The sequence below is a fragment of the Diceros bicornis genome, chromosome 30 (assembly GCF_020826845.1).
Source record: "Diceros bicornis minor isolate mBicDic1 chromosome 30, mDicBic1.mat.cur, whole genome shotgun sequence".
In the NCBI taxonomy this organism is placed as follows: Eukaryota; Metazoa; Chordata; class Mammalia; order Perissodactyla; family Rhinocerotidae; genus Diceros; species Diceros bicornis.
In genome coordinates, this window is record NC_080769.1 from 11,581,816 (window position 1) to 11,597,889 (window position 16,074).

Consider the following 16,074-nt stretch of genomic DNA (forward strand, 5'->3'; position numbering starts at 1 on the left):
TAAAGACCCAAGACTGTAGAAGAGAGAAGTTCTGATGGCTAATCCCTGACCTTGTTAGGCCTGGTGTACATCATCCAATTCTCTCCATCTATTCAGGTTCACCTCAATTTCACATACCGTGTGAATATATACACACAGTCCTTTGCTAATAAGTTCCAGACTTCTCTTTTTGAAGTTACGAACAAAAGCATCTCTATGTAATTAATGATATCTTGGAGCCTGATTCCAATTTTTAGTGTGAAAATATAGTTCATGTAATGGATATAAAAATATATTACTGAATATAACTAAAATATAGTAAAGTTCAAACAATTAGAGAAATTTCATTTTTAGAGTCACTGAATGTTTCCTGTACCACAATTTCTGTTCTCTATATTTTACACAGACGATCCTGAAATATCTCTGTGATGAATTGTGCTTATGATCAGCATAGACAGACTGCATACTCCTCTTTTAGACTTTCATAACCACTTCTCCCTATTCACACAGTAGATGCAATGTGCATTTTTCTTCACATTGGCAGACTTTGGGTTGCATTATGATTCTTCACTTTGTGTTATGATAAAATACAAAGTCACTAAGGGGCATATTGTGCAATTTTGTCTATTATCCAGTAGATCACTTGAGATTTCGTCCATAATTGAATGTGGGTGATGATGTTCCATGTTAATATTCACTTAAACTCATTTTTCTTTAAGGTCTTCAGTTTTTTCATTTGTACATGAATTTATTTTACATTTTTAATTTTTCCATATGAACTTTCTTGATCTATATTTTCCAGGGATATAGTTTAAAAGAAATCTTATGACAGGATGCCATAGTAATGTCACTGTTCACAATTTTAAAATCATTAACTTCAAACACATGAGAAATAAGTAAAATACACAAAGTCATAGCTGAGATAAAAAAAGGATAACGTTTTTCACACACCATGAAAGACCTGAAACATGAAGTGGTAGGTGGACTGGAGCCAAGGGGCTCTATGGATTTATGTCCATAGGTGAGAAGATAGTGATTCTTTCAGTTAATGAGGATTGAATGTCCTATAAAAAGTTAGGTGCTTGAAGCCAAGGGCAAAGGTGGAACTTCTTTAGTTGAGAAAAGTTGGTTAATGTTGAGTTATGGACATGATGGGGTCCATGGCTGTGGACATAGAATACTCAAAATTAAAAATCACCAAAGGGCCGGCCCCGTGGCTTGGTGGTTAAGTGCGTACGCTCCGCTGCTGGTGGCCCGGGTTCGGATCCCGGGCGCGCACGGACGCACTGCTTCTCCGGCCATGCTCGGGCCGTGTCCCACATACAGCGACTAGAAGGTTGTGCAACTATGACATACAACTATCTACTGGGGCTTTGGGGGAAAAATAAATAAATATAAAAAAAAAATAATAAACTAACCGCATGCAAAAAAAAAAAAAAATCACCAAAGAAGAACTGAACTAATCCGTCAGTTGACTTTATAACTGGTTTTGTGATATTCTCTATGTCACTGAGAAGAATGAGTCAGTAAACTGAATTCAGGTCTAGAGAACTGGTGATTGGTGAGCATAGTTATGAAATTGGTTCACAAGGAAGAGTGAGCACATTAGTAGAGAGAGATGGAAAAACTTTCTCATTCAAATAAAATCTGCAAAACAAAATATAACAGGTAACACTAAAATAATCCTGAAAAAGAAAAATAACTAAATGAATTATCAGAGCATAAGGAGAACCACAGCACTGAAACAGATAAGAGATGGGAAAAATATTAAAGATGATCTCAAAGAGGTTATGTCAGACAGATTATATCAACATCCTCCTAACTACAAGGACAGACATAGGGTAGCCCTAGGAAAGTGACTTTTGAATAATACTAAATTTCCAGTGGCTTTAATCAGGTGGTAAATATAGGAATGATAAGATTTGGATGGATTATAGATATATTTTGATGGCGCAGACAACAAGGTGTTCTGGAAGACTAGACACAGGTTATAGGAGAAAGAAGGTAATCATGGTAGAACTTAGTGAGAGAAAACTGCTCAGCACTGGAAAAATTAGACTTGCCATCAATGATAGGAAAAGTTGTGTGCTTATCTTATTTGTGGATTAATATCAGGATTTTGTTTTTCAAAATGTTGAGTTTCAGTTGCACATTAGGCATTTACAAGGGAATGTCATGTAGGTGGTTGAACATACACTTTTAAAATTCAAGGGAGAGTATCTCTACGGAAACATAAATTTGGGAGTACTGAGGGTGTTGATGGTCTGTCAATCATGAGTCTGGATACTATTACAAAGGAGTGATGGTAGATAGAGACGAGGACTGAGTAGGGATCCAAGAGGCCTTCCAGTGTTGCAAGTTGGGGAGATGTGGAAGATAATCATAGGAGAGACAGAAATAGTTGTTAGTGAGGTGGGAGTAAATCTACAATAAATATGATGCTGAAAGTTGATAAAATAAAGTATTTCAGTAAGTAATGAATGGATTAATGATGCTGATAAGTCAATTAATGGAAGGATGGAGAATTAAACAATGTATTTAAGGTACAGAACCTTGATGAGTTTTTAAGAATAGATAATGTGAGCATCTAGGAGCAAGGGTTTCACTGAATTGACCTCAAAAAACAATGGTAGGGAAATTGCGTAGAGTACAGAAAGCTCTTTTGGGTACAGAAAGCTCTTTTGAGAAGTTTTCCTGTAAAGGGAGCAGAAAATTGAAGATGTAGCAAGACCAGGGGTCCAGAGAGATTTTGTTCTTGTTGTTGTTGTTTAAAGAAACGCAAACATACTGGAAACGATTAGACATGAAATAATCAAAGTGGAGTATTGATGATGCAGGAGATTGACAGGAATTGTCAGAGCTATGTCCTAGGGTAGGCAAGAAATTTTTAGTTCTGTGCAGAAGTTGAAATGTTGGTCTGGATTAGGTAAAGATAAATTAAACTTTAGACCAATTAGACCTAACACACATATACAGAATGCTCCGACCATCAACAACAGAAAATACATTCTTCCCGTGAGAACAGACCACATGTTAAGCAACAAAACAAGCCTTAACAAATTCAAGAATATGGAAATCAGATGAGGTATCTTTTCCAATCACATTGGAATGAAACTAAAAATCAATAGCAGATGGAAAACTGGAAAATTCACAGATATGTGGACATTAAAAATACACTCTTTGATAACAGATGAGTCAAAGAATAAACTCACAATTGAAGTCAGAAAATACTCTGAGAGCAATGAAAACAAAAACATAACATACCAAAACTTATGGTGGACAGTGAAAGCAGTGCTAAGAAGGAAGTGTATAGCACCCGTTGAGTACATTAAAAAAGAAGAAAAATCTTAAAAGAAGAATCCAACTTTATGCCTCAAAAAACTCTAAAGGAAAGAACAAACTAAATCCAAAATTATCATAAAGAAAGAAATAACAAAGATTAAAGATGAGATAAACAAAATAGAGATTAGGAAAATATAGATTAAATCAAGAAAACCAAGAGTTGGTTTATTGAAAACATTAACGAAATTGAGTAACGCCTAGCAAGATTAACTAAGAAAAAAGGAGAGAAGGCTTAAATAACTAATATCAGAATTGAAATAAATAGGAGACATTACAACTGATGCCACAGAAATAAAACGGATTATAACAAAATCCTATGATCAACTATACACCCCCCCAAAAAAATTAGACAAGGTAGAAGAAATGGATAAACTCCTAGAAATATACAAAATACCAAGACTGAATCATGAAGAAATAGAAAATCCCAAAAGACTAATAACTAGGAAAGAGATTGAATCAGTAATTTAAAACATCCCAATAAGGAAAATCTCAGATGGCTTCACTGCAGAATTCTACCATAATTTAAAGGAGAACTAACAACAAACCCCAAGAAACTCTTCCAAAAAATTAAAAATTTGTACATGCCTAGCACACTTCCTGAGCAGAGAGTGACCCAGATCATCAATACTCTGCAGAAAGGGCTGGGTGCGAGTTCAAGTCAGTGAGTCAATTAAGCCTCTTCATTGCCAATGAGTTTGTAAGACCTGTTCTTTAAATTCCTGTTTTCATTTCAATGTCCCATCATTTGTGTTCCTATCGCAAAATTCTTCCTCTGAATTTTCTAAGTAATAGTAGTAGTAGTAGTAGGAATGATATCACTACAATAATCATTATAATAAACTTCTGCCACCACCACTAATGGATCTCTGTCCCTAGGCATGTATCTCAGCATTATATTTATATTGCCTTATTTCATTCTCTCAACAGATGTATGAGTTGAGTACTTTTATCGTTCCCCAAAATAAGTGATGTAGCTTAGATAACTAAGTTTAAGTTATGGATACATGGAATCATGAAACTCCTATGAAGTGGTGAAGGGATTGAAATCTGGTTGCCAGACTTTGGAGTTGACCTCACACCACCATGTGATATGATCTCTGAGTAGTAAAGGATTAGGTGTCCTGAAGGGTCAATCAGATTCCATCATTTGCCTTTTGAAAACTTACAACTGAAGAAAGTCTCAAATGGTTTCTCTGATTTTTGAGATCTCATCTATGACCACATAGATATTGAGATATTTAGCTGATAGCATCCAACAGGATTCACACTCAAGACTTGAGGTCAAGCTTAGAATATGTTGCCTGAACCTCCAAGCTGTTATGACTACGGTCATTAACATATGAAGACTATATATATGACTAAGCTGATGAGACTCTTTTCCCAAAAGAAACTTGAAGATAAAAATATTTTTTCCCAGAGGGTGATAAGTAGCACAGCTTTTTTCTCTCCAAAACACTGCAATTGGAGAGGGGTTACATGAATGGAGTTTTGGAAAATAAACATGAACAAAAACAGCAACAATTTATTAGTGTGCTCTAAGCAGAATCTTAAAATGAGAAAAACTCAATCTGCAAACCTAAATGCCCAGGCTACTTGAAAAGAAAATTGTTTCAGTACTAGGAGAAGAAAGAAGATTGTCAAGTCAGTCTTAGGAAGAAAAAAAGAAATTAAGAAAGTATACCTGGACACTTTAAATGCTATCTTGGTTGTGGAGTTTTTTTAAATTTAACCCATACTCATTGTTTAGCAGGAACCCTAGCACCTAGTTAATGTGAATTATTTGTTATTTTAGATGATTCTGACAACAGATGAGAAAGTAAGACCTTATTTTAGAATTTTTTTGCCTTCTCTATAACATACACAGCAGTGTATGAAATAGACACATGCACACTCTCTTTTGTTTAACTGCCAGGCAGGTTTTTACATGGAAGCGAATAGGAAAAGACATCATACTATTTTAAATTTTAAAGTAATTGGAGTCATAATTAATCTGCAATAGTAGGTTTTACTTCTAGATCTATTTTTCCTTTTCTTTATTTCCTTCCTAGGTAGCCCACTGGGACCCACCCCATTCTTTATTTCTAAGTTTGTATGGCATATTATAGAAATAATTAATCCCCTGAGACTCAATAGCTTGATCCATTCCTTATTACGTCTATGTTTTGACACATCTGTCTCGGTAGTATTATTAGTAGATAATGACAGAAAAATAAATATTTCCAACATGATGTTCAGGTCCTCTTCCATCTTTTTCTGTGGCATCCTGTCAAATGCTGGGTGCCTTGGGAACTGGCTCCTACAGGAATCCCTCGTTGATAAGCCAGGATCAACTCAATGACACTTCTACTTCCTGTGTTACTATAAGATACCTGAGAATATGGTCACGATTGCCCAAAACGGTCAAGAGTTGACTGGCTGAGTTCTGGGTGCATCAATTCATTTGCCCATTATTCTGGGGAACCAATGGTTTAGAAAGACTCCAGAGGTGTGAACAGCTCAGTAGTATGCTAATGTTCAGATCCGAATGGCCCTTCAGCAGTGATAAATTCTGTGCCCTGATGTTGGAGTCATCACAACAATATCAATCATTTGAGGTAAGATTTAGACTCAGACACATCTGAGTTGAATCCAGGCTCCAGCACTTGTTTTATGAACAAGTAGATTGTAATGACTATGCAAGAAGCCTTATACTACACTGATTTGTGTAATAGGAACTATCTTAAATCCTTATGGGAATGCTGCAAGGATGAGAAATTAATAAACAAAATTACCAAGCACAGTGCCTGACATCTGAGACACTCTCAATGCTTCCTGCAGTTATTTTTTTCCATGGACAGGACAGGACCACCTGGCATGATTCACCCTAGGAAAGAAAGCGTTGGGTGCCCCAAGGTGAAGCAAGAGAAGAGAGAGGGAGAAATCTTTCCTATAACAACTGTAAATTTAAAGGAAGATGGATGTGCTGACATGCCTGCTGGGAGTCTTGCTTTTGTAGAGAAGCTGAGTAAAGGAACCACACAAATAAATATCAATGATATGAACAGTCATTTGGTATGAAAATATGATAAAATACTAGTAATTAAAATACATAACCTAAATGCATCAACACAGATAATGAAAGCTCAGAAAAGTAATTTGGCCAACAAGGTGTCTATAGTATGATCAATTTAATTAAGCTTTTTAATTACAGAGATAAGATAAACTTTCTTTTTTTATTTGAAACATTAAAATATATCAGAAATTGCACTAAAAACAATAAAGTCCTGAGTATCTACCACTCAGTGCCATCTAGTTAAAGTATATTGTCATCTTACCTTGTTTTTAAGAAGACATAAAATAATACATGTATACTTGAAGTTCTTCCTTCCTCCTTACTTTACTTTCTACTTTATTGATCATTTTTCATTCACCAGATCAAACCACTGCACTAAACTTGATATATATTATTTCCCTGTGTTTTCAATACATTTAGTGTGATACTGATGGGGTTCAAGACACACTACCCCTAAATATGCTACCACAGTACATTGAACGTTTTATGCTGAGGGAGTTAGAGAAAACAGCAGAAGAAAGAAAATCTCTTGGGCTCCCTCCCCCATTTTTCCACTGAAACAGATCATAAAAAGTTCCTGGGAGCTCTCCTCACACACAGAGGAAAGGGGCATCCTTATCTCTCAAAACAAAAGGACACTAAGAAGAATGCTAACAAATAAGCGTTGCTCAGTTTCCTCCAGTGTATACTACATTTACCTCATACTCTCTGACCTATCATATTTTTCCACAATACTGCCTACTCTTCAGATAACCTAGCATAAAAATACTCACATCTAACTGTTTCTTCAGGTTTTCATTTTTTTATGAAGTCTCTGTGTCCCATAAAACTAATTTATATAAATGAGTATGCTTTTCACCTCTGTCCTAGTCAGTTTAATTTTCTCACCAAGCCAGGGAACCAAAGAAGGTCAAGGAAAATTTTTCCATCTCTAAAGTACTATTCATGAACAATGTTATTTTTCTGCATTTTAATTCATTATATACTATAAACATCTTTTTGAAACTAGTGATTAAAAACAATATAGTTCATGATTTGCAACTCCTGGGTGATTTCACCCTGGTTCATTAATTATGTTAGATATTACACTGTCTTATGAAATAACAACTAATTTTATCTTCTCAATTTTATGGGCATTTTGATTGTGGTATATGTAAGTACGTATGTGCATATGGATATTCATATAATATATACATATATACACACATAAGTGTGGAAACAGTTTAAAACAATACATAGAAACTGACCATATTCAAGATTCCTTGCTGGGAATCAAAGGAGAGAAATGAGATCAAATATTTGTGTACATCATCTTTATGTATGCTATTTTTACTTTAACTAGATAATTCTAATGGTAATAAGTCCACATTTCTGATTTCTGGAATCTGTCCTATTATTCTATACTATTTTGCCTTTTAAAATATTTCATACACAAGTAGAGACACCAGTAGACTCCAGATGTAGCCTGTAGAATTGACTTGGTTCTTCTCATTCTCCTTGCCTCCTCATTCTCTGGTAACAGGTAAAGAACAGAGATATCCCCTACCTAGTTATAGCAGGAAAAAATGGAAAAATACAGAAAAAAATGACAAGTCTAACTTTCACTGGTAGACAAAGACCTCTCTGTATTGGAAAAAGTAAACAAGGGGACTTCAGATACCTGAATGCCAACACTGAGGACTAACATTCATTTTTCCTCTGGATATTGAGGAATAAAAATCAAACTTTGTACTCAGGGACACAGAAAGATAGAAAGAACCATTAGTTCTGTGTGCAAAAGTAATTCTTCCTGGGATGTGGCTCAGTTGTGCTGCCTACTGACCACACATAAATTAACAGTTTGTTTATTGCAGAAGCAAGATTACAGTGACTGAATGGACTATTTACAAAAAGGTGAAGGATCATAAAAATAATTTTGATTCCTGCCTCTCATCAAAGGAAAATCTAAATTCCAGGTGGGGTCATACTTCTAATATAAAAACCAAAACTACAAGTTCTTCAGATCCAATTAACTGAACGTTTCATAAACAAGACCCGTTGAGCACAAGGCTTTATGGAAACTATTGATTAATTCAACTATGTTAAAACCAAGCACTTGCGCTCATTCATGAAACACTGCAAAGAACACACAAAAGCAAGCCACACACAGAAAGAACAAATAAGCTATCACTGTCACTGACAAGGATTAATATACTGGTTATATAAAGAACTCATAGGAATTATAAACTAAAAATAAACAGCTCAATAGAAAAATCATAAACAGTTATTTAACAGAGAGTAAAATTAAATGGCACATAAAAATGTGAAATGACACTCAATTTCATTAATCATCAGGAAAATGCCAAATAATAACTTTTATGTTCACTAGCTTGATGGTATGAATGAAAATGTGATAATATGGATCACCAGGAAATTCTAGTGTGTGCAAAGTGGTTCAACGCTTAGGAAAAGTCTTTGGAAAACAACAAAGAACAAGTACTCCTGTATACCCCATAATTTTATCCCAAAAGTATTCTTCTTCACACCAGGAAACATGTCTGACAATATTTAAACAGACTTATTTGTTCATAAATGCACAAAAGGACCAACCAAAATATCTTCCAACTTGACAAGGATACATATCTTATAATGCCACCATACATAATATAAGAATAGAGAGCATTGAAAATTAATAAATTACTGTTAAAATCAAAATAATTTTTTTGTGTGAGGAAATTTAGCCCCAAGCTAACAGCCTATGCTAATTCTCCTCTTTTTGCTGTGGAAGGTTAGTCCTGGGCTAACTTCCATGCCCATCTTCCTTTACTTTATATGGAATGCCACCACAGCATGGCGTGACAAGCAGTGCATCAGTGCACATCCAGGATCTGAACCCGTGAACCCTGGGCTGCCAAAGCTGAGCACACGCACTTAACCACTACACCACTGGGCCGGCACCAAAATCAACAATGCTTTTGAACCTCAAAGTCACAAAGTTGGAAAAACAAGCAAGACACGAAATATGTAATTAGAATTTAACTTGTTCATAAAAGACAATTTACAAATTGGAGTGAGATACATTTGGGGTGAGGAAACAATAAAATTGAATCTTATTGCCCATTTTGGAAGGCAAATAGGATCAAATATTGGAAATTTAATAGGAAGCAACACTATAAAAGAACATCAAAAAAATTATAAATTCAGAATTCACTATAGCATTTGCCATTGGGGAGAGAGAAGATGATACGACTGGAACACACTTTGAGTGGATTCTCTGGTAATGCCATTGCTTTATTTCTTCCTCCAGGTAATAGGTATAAATGCTTAATTATGTTACTGGTCTTTAAGATCTATAGATACATTTTATACACTGTTTTGTATATAATTTAACAAGAAAATTTAGGATAAGTCCTTCATGTTACGAATTCTAAACGTATTTTCCCTTATGCCTCTAATAGTTAAGTTATGCATTTCAAACTTCAAAGTACAGCAGAATCTCCTAAAGTGTTTATTGAAAGTGTGAATCCCTTGATGTCTCTGCAGAGATTCACAGTCTGTACTTCTTGTGTGAGGTCCAGGAACCTTCCCAGTGTACAAAAGCCTCAGTTGACTCAGTTTGCAAGTGTTCTGTGGAAGTCAATGCAGGAGTCTCTGCACTATAAGACACGGTGACACCAGTCAAGGAGTTGTCCTCAAATGTGGTGTTGAAAATAATGCTTATTTCTCCCTTCCATTAGGAACACTACAGAAAGCTCTCTGGGCACTTTCTTGATTCTCCTGGAGACTACCACTGTTTTCACCCACCAACCCACAGAAATAATCTTGACTAATGACTCTGCACTTTCTGTTTTTTGGGAAGCAGTGGAATTAGGTGAACAGACCCCTACCCCTCCCTGGAGGAGGTGATCCAGGTCTTAGATCCTCACCCTTAGCCTGCATGAATGTGAGTGGAGCTACGTGCAGCCTGGAGCACATAGGAATGTCTTCAGAGTGGCAGTCCATACTGTGGGAGTACCCACCTACAAACACAGTCCCTTCTATGGAAATCCTGCCCCCTTGAATGACAGCAGCTAAGCTCACACAAAGTCGCCCCACTTCACAACCAAGGGCAACATCTAGGCCAACCAGCTGGTGAGTGCAGCGCTAGCCCCTATGAAATTGTCCTTCATGTCTAGTGAATCAGCTCAGCTGGACTCACCCGTCCAGAGCGGTGGCCCCACCCACCATGCACAGAGGCCCCTCCCATGTGAGTGCAACCACCAAGCAGCTTCATGTGGACTTGAAGAACATGACACAGAGATGCCCGACTGGAACAAATCCAAGCAGAGAGAATGGGAACAGAAAACACAACACTCTCTCCCCCAGCAGTGGTAAGTGAAATCTGCATCCTGATACTACCATAAATGTGCTGGCAGGAGATCAATGCCTCAAACATCATGAAGAACTTCAGTACCACTGCAGAACAAAAGGAAAATGACAAATCTCCAGAAACCAATCCTAAAGTCACAGAAGATTACACTCTAAATGACAGGGAATTCAAAATAGTTGTCATAAAGAAACTCAACGAGTTACAGGAAAACAAGGAAAGACAGTTCAGTTAGTTCAGGAATAAAATTAATGACCAGAAGGAATAATTCACCAAAAAGATAGAAGTCCCCCCCCCAAAAAAAAAACTACACTTAAATTCTGAACATGAAGAACACAATTAATGAGATAAAAACTAATGCAGAAACCATAAAAAATAGAGCAGACGTTATGGAGGACTGAATTGGTGAATTAGAAGATAGAAATATGGAAATGTTTCAGGTAAAGGAGAGAGAAGTCATATTTTAAAAAAATGAAGAAAATCTTTGAGAAATATCTGATTCAACTAGGAAAAGTAACATAAGATTATAGGTATCCCAGAGGGAGAAGGGAGGGAGAAAGGAGCAGATAGATTGTTCAAAGAAATAGTAGATTAGAACTTCCCCAAACTGGGGAAGTAACTGGACTTACAAATACATGAAGCCAATAGAACTCCTAATTACAGCAGCAACAACAACAACAAAAAAGAATTTCTCCAAGGCATATAATATTAAAACTGTCAGAAATCAATGACAAAGAAAAAATATTAAGGGCAGTAAGCCAGAAGAAAATAACCTACAAAAGAAGCCCATCAGACTTTCTATGAATTTCTATAGGCTAGGAGAGAATGGAATGATCCATTCAAAATTTCAAAGATAAAAACTTTCAGGCAAGAATACTCTACCCAGCAAATTAGTCCTTCACATATGATGGACAAATAAAAGTTTTCCCAGATAAATAAATATGAGGAGGGTCATTGACACTACAACTGCCTTACGAGAAATAATGAAGGAAGCCTTCCTACTTGATTCTGAAAGGCAAAGGTTTACAAAGCTTTGAGCATGGAGATAAATAGACAGACAACATCAGAAAATTGAAGATGTCGATCAGAACAGGTTAGAAAACACTTAACTATAACATTAAAGATAAAGGGACAGAAAGCATCAAATATAACCTTAAACACTTCAATTCAGTCACAAAATCACAACAAAAAAAGAATAATTTGTGACAGCAATAACTCAGAAGGGAAAAAGGAAAAGAATGAAACTTGCTTAGGCTAATGGAGATAGAGGCTCTTAGAAAAAGGAGTATCTCATCTATGAGATTTTGTATGTAAATCTCAAGGTAACCCCTAAACAAAAAATCACAGAAGAGTCCCAAGTCATAAATAAAGAGAAAACTGAGAAAATCATCACAGAAAACCACCAAACTGAAATGGCAGTCAAAAGACAAGGGAAAAGAAACAATGGAAATATGGAGTAACTGAATAGCAAAAGATAAAATGGCAATATTGAGCACTTATATATGGATAATCACTCTAAATATAAATGGATTGAGTTCACCAATCAAAAGACACAGAATGGCTGGGTGCATTAAAAAGCTAGACCCATCAATATGCTGCCTCCAGGAAACACATCACCACTAAAGACAAACATAGGCTCAAAGAGAAGGGATGGAAGATGAAGCTCCAAGAACATGGAAAGCAAAAAAAAAGCAGGTGTCATCATCGTTATATAAGACAAGGCAGACTTCAAGATAAAAAAAGACTATGAGAGACAAAGAGGTGCAGTATGTAATGATGAAAGGGACATTCCACCAAGAGGACACACACTTAAATATATATGTACCTAACACAGGAGCACCAAAGTATACACAGCAACTATTAACAGAAGTAAAGGAGAAATTGACAGCAATACAATAATATTAGGCTACCTCAACACCCCACATACATCTAGGGATAGATCATCCAGACATAATATCAGCAGGGAAACAATGACCTTAATTGAAACACTAGACCAATTGGACTTAATGAATATATCTAGAACATTCCATCCTAAACAGTAGAATACACATTCTTCTCAAGTGCACATGGAACATTCTCAAAGATAGACCATATGTTGGGAAATGAGGCAAGCCTCAATAAATTTAAGATTGAAAAGATATCAAGCATTTTTCTGACCACAAGTGTAGGAAATTGGAAATAAACTACAACAAAAAAGCTGGGAAAGTCACAAACATGTGGACACTATACAACATGCTACTGAACAACTATTGGATCTACGAGGATTCAAAGGAGAAATAAAAAAAAATATCTTGAGACAAATGAAAATAAAAACACAGCTTACCAACTCTTGTGGGATGCAGTCAAAGCAGTTCTAAAAGGGGAGGTTATAGAAATACAGACCTACTTCAAAAAACAAGAAAAATCTCAAATAAGTAATATTAAACTACATATATGAGCATTATAAAACGAAGAACAAATGAAGCTGAAAGTCACCACCAGGAGGGAAATAAAAACAATTAGAGCATAAATAAATGAAATAGAGACTTAAAAAACAATAGAAAGTATCAATGAAACTAAGAGCTGCTGCTTTGAGAAGATAAAGAAAACTGACAAACCCTTGGCCACACTAAGAACAAAGGAGAAAATGGTCAAATAAATAAAGCTAAAAATGAAGGAGTAGCAATTACAACAAATACCACAGAATTATAAAGGATTATAAGACCATACTATGAAAAACTATATGCCAAAAAATGAACAACCTAGAAGTAATGGATAAATTTTTAGAATCATACAACCTCCAAAAACTGAATCAACAAGAAATAGAAAATTGAATAAAACAATAACAAGTAAAGAAATTGAAACAGTAATCAAAAAACTCCCAAAAAACAAAACTCTGGGACCACATGGCTTATCTAGAGAATTCTACCAAACATTCAAAGAAGATTTAATACCTATCATTCTCAAACTATTCCAAAAAATAGAAGAGGATGGTGTGCTTCCTAACTCATTCTATGAGGCCAACATTACCCTCATATCGAAACTAGAGAAAGACAATACAAAAAAGGAAAATTACATACCAATATTGCTGATGAATATACAGGCCAATATCCTCAAGAAAACATTGGCAAATCGAATACAGCGATACATTAAAAGAATTGTACACCATGATCAAGTGGGGTTTATACCAGGGATGTAGGGATGTTTTGACATCTGTAAATCAATCAATGTGATACACCACATTAACAAAATGAGGAATAAAATTCTCATGATGATCTCGATACATTCAGATAAAGAATTTGACAACATCCAACATTGATTTATGATGAAAACTCTCAATAAAATGGATATAGAAGGAAAGTACCTCAACATAATAAAGACTATATATGACAAACCCACAACTAAGATCATATTTACTGGTGAAAAACTGAAAGGCATTTCTTGGAGAACAGGAACAAGACAAGGATGCCCACTCTCACCCTCTAATTCAACATACTACTGGAGGTTTTGGCCAGAGCAATTAGGCAAGAAAAAGAAATGAAAGCTATCCAACTTGGAAAGGAAGAAGTGAAACTCTCACTGTTTGTGGATGACATAATCCTATATATAGAAACCCCTAAAGAATCCATCAGAAAGTTATTAGATATACTTAACAACTACAGCAAAGTTGCAGGGTACAAAATCACCTTACAAAAATCAGTTGCATTTCTATACACTAACAACAGACTAGTCAGAAAGTGAAGTCAAGAATCCAATCTCATTGACAATCACTACAAAAAGAATAAAATGTCTAGGAATAGATTTAACCAAGGAAGTGGAAGAACTATACACTGAAATCTGTAAGACATTATTGAACGAAATTGAAGAAAACAAACAAATGGAAAGATATCCCATGCTCATGGATTGGAAGAATAAATATAGTTAAAATGTCCATATACCTAAATCAATCTACAGATTCAATGCAATCCCAATCAGAATCCCGATGAGATTCTTCATGGAAATACCATAAGAATGCTAAAATTTATATGGCACAAAAAAAGACCCCAAATAGACAAAACAATCTTGTGAAAAAAGAACAAAGTTGGAGGTATCACAATCTCTGACTTCAAAATATATGACAAGGCTATAGTAATGAAAACAACATAATACTGGCACAAAAACATACACACAGATCACATGGAACAGAATTGAAAGCCCCGAAATAAAACCACACATCTATGGACAGCTAATGCTTGGCAAATGAGCCAAGAACATACAATGGAGAAAGGAAAGTCTCTTCAATAAATAGTGATGGTATTTGGCCTTCTCCCTCTGACTTATTTCACTTTGCATTATACCCTCAATGTCCATCCCTGTTGTCACAAATGGCTGGATTTCATCGTTTCTTATGGCTGAGTAGTATTCCATTGTGTATATATACCACAGCTTCTTTATCCATTCGTCCCTTGATGGGCACTTACATTGCTTCCAAGTCAAGTATTTGGGTGGTGAACATGATGTAATCTATGCAGAAATAGAAGTATAATGATGTACACCTGAAATTTATACAATGTTATAAACCAATGTTACTGCAATAAACAAAAAATTTAAATAAATAAATAAATAAATAAATAAATAGTGATGGGAAAACTGGACTGCCACATGCAAAAGAATGAAAGTAGACCATTATCTTGCACCATACACAAAAATTAACTCGAAATGGATTAAAGACTTGAATAGAAGACCTGAAACCTTAAAAATTCCAGAACGAAAGATAGGCAGTACTCTCATTGACGTCGGCCTCAGCAGCATCTTTTTGAATACCATGTCTTTTCAAGCAAGGGACACGAAAAAAGAAACATATTGGCCTACTTCAGACTAAAAAGCTTCTGCAAGGCCAACTAAACTGTGAACAAAACGAAAAGACAACCCACCAACTGGGAGAAAACATTTTCAAATCAAGTTTTTGACCAGGGGCTAATTTCCAAAGTATATAAAACTCATACAACTCAACAACAAAACAAACAATCTGATCAACAAATGGGCAGAGGGTGTGAACAGATATTATCCAAAGAAGATATACAGATGGACAACAGGCACATGAAAAGATGTTCAACATCACTAATTATTAGGAAAATGTAAATCAAAATTACAATGAGATATCACCCTACACACGTCAGAATGCCTATAATTACCAAGATAAAAAATAACAAATGTTGGAGAGGATATGGAGAAAAGAGAACCCTCATACACTGCTAGTGGGAATGCAAGCTTGTGCAGCCACTATGGATAACAGTATGGAGATTTCTCTAAAAAATTAAAAATAGAAATACCATATGATACAGCTATCCCTCTACTGAGTATTTATCCAAAGAATTTGAAATCAATAATACATAGA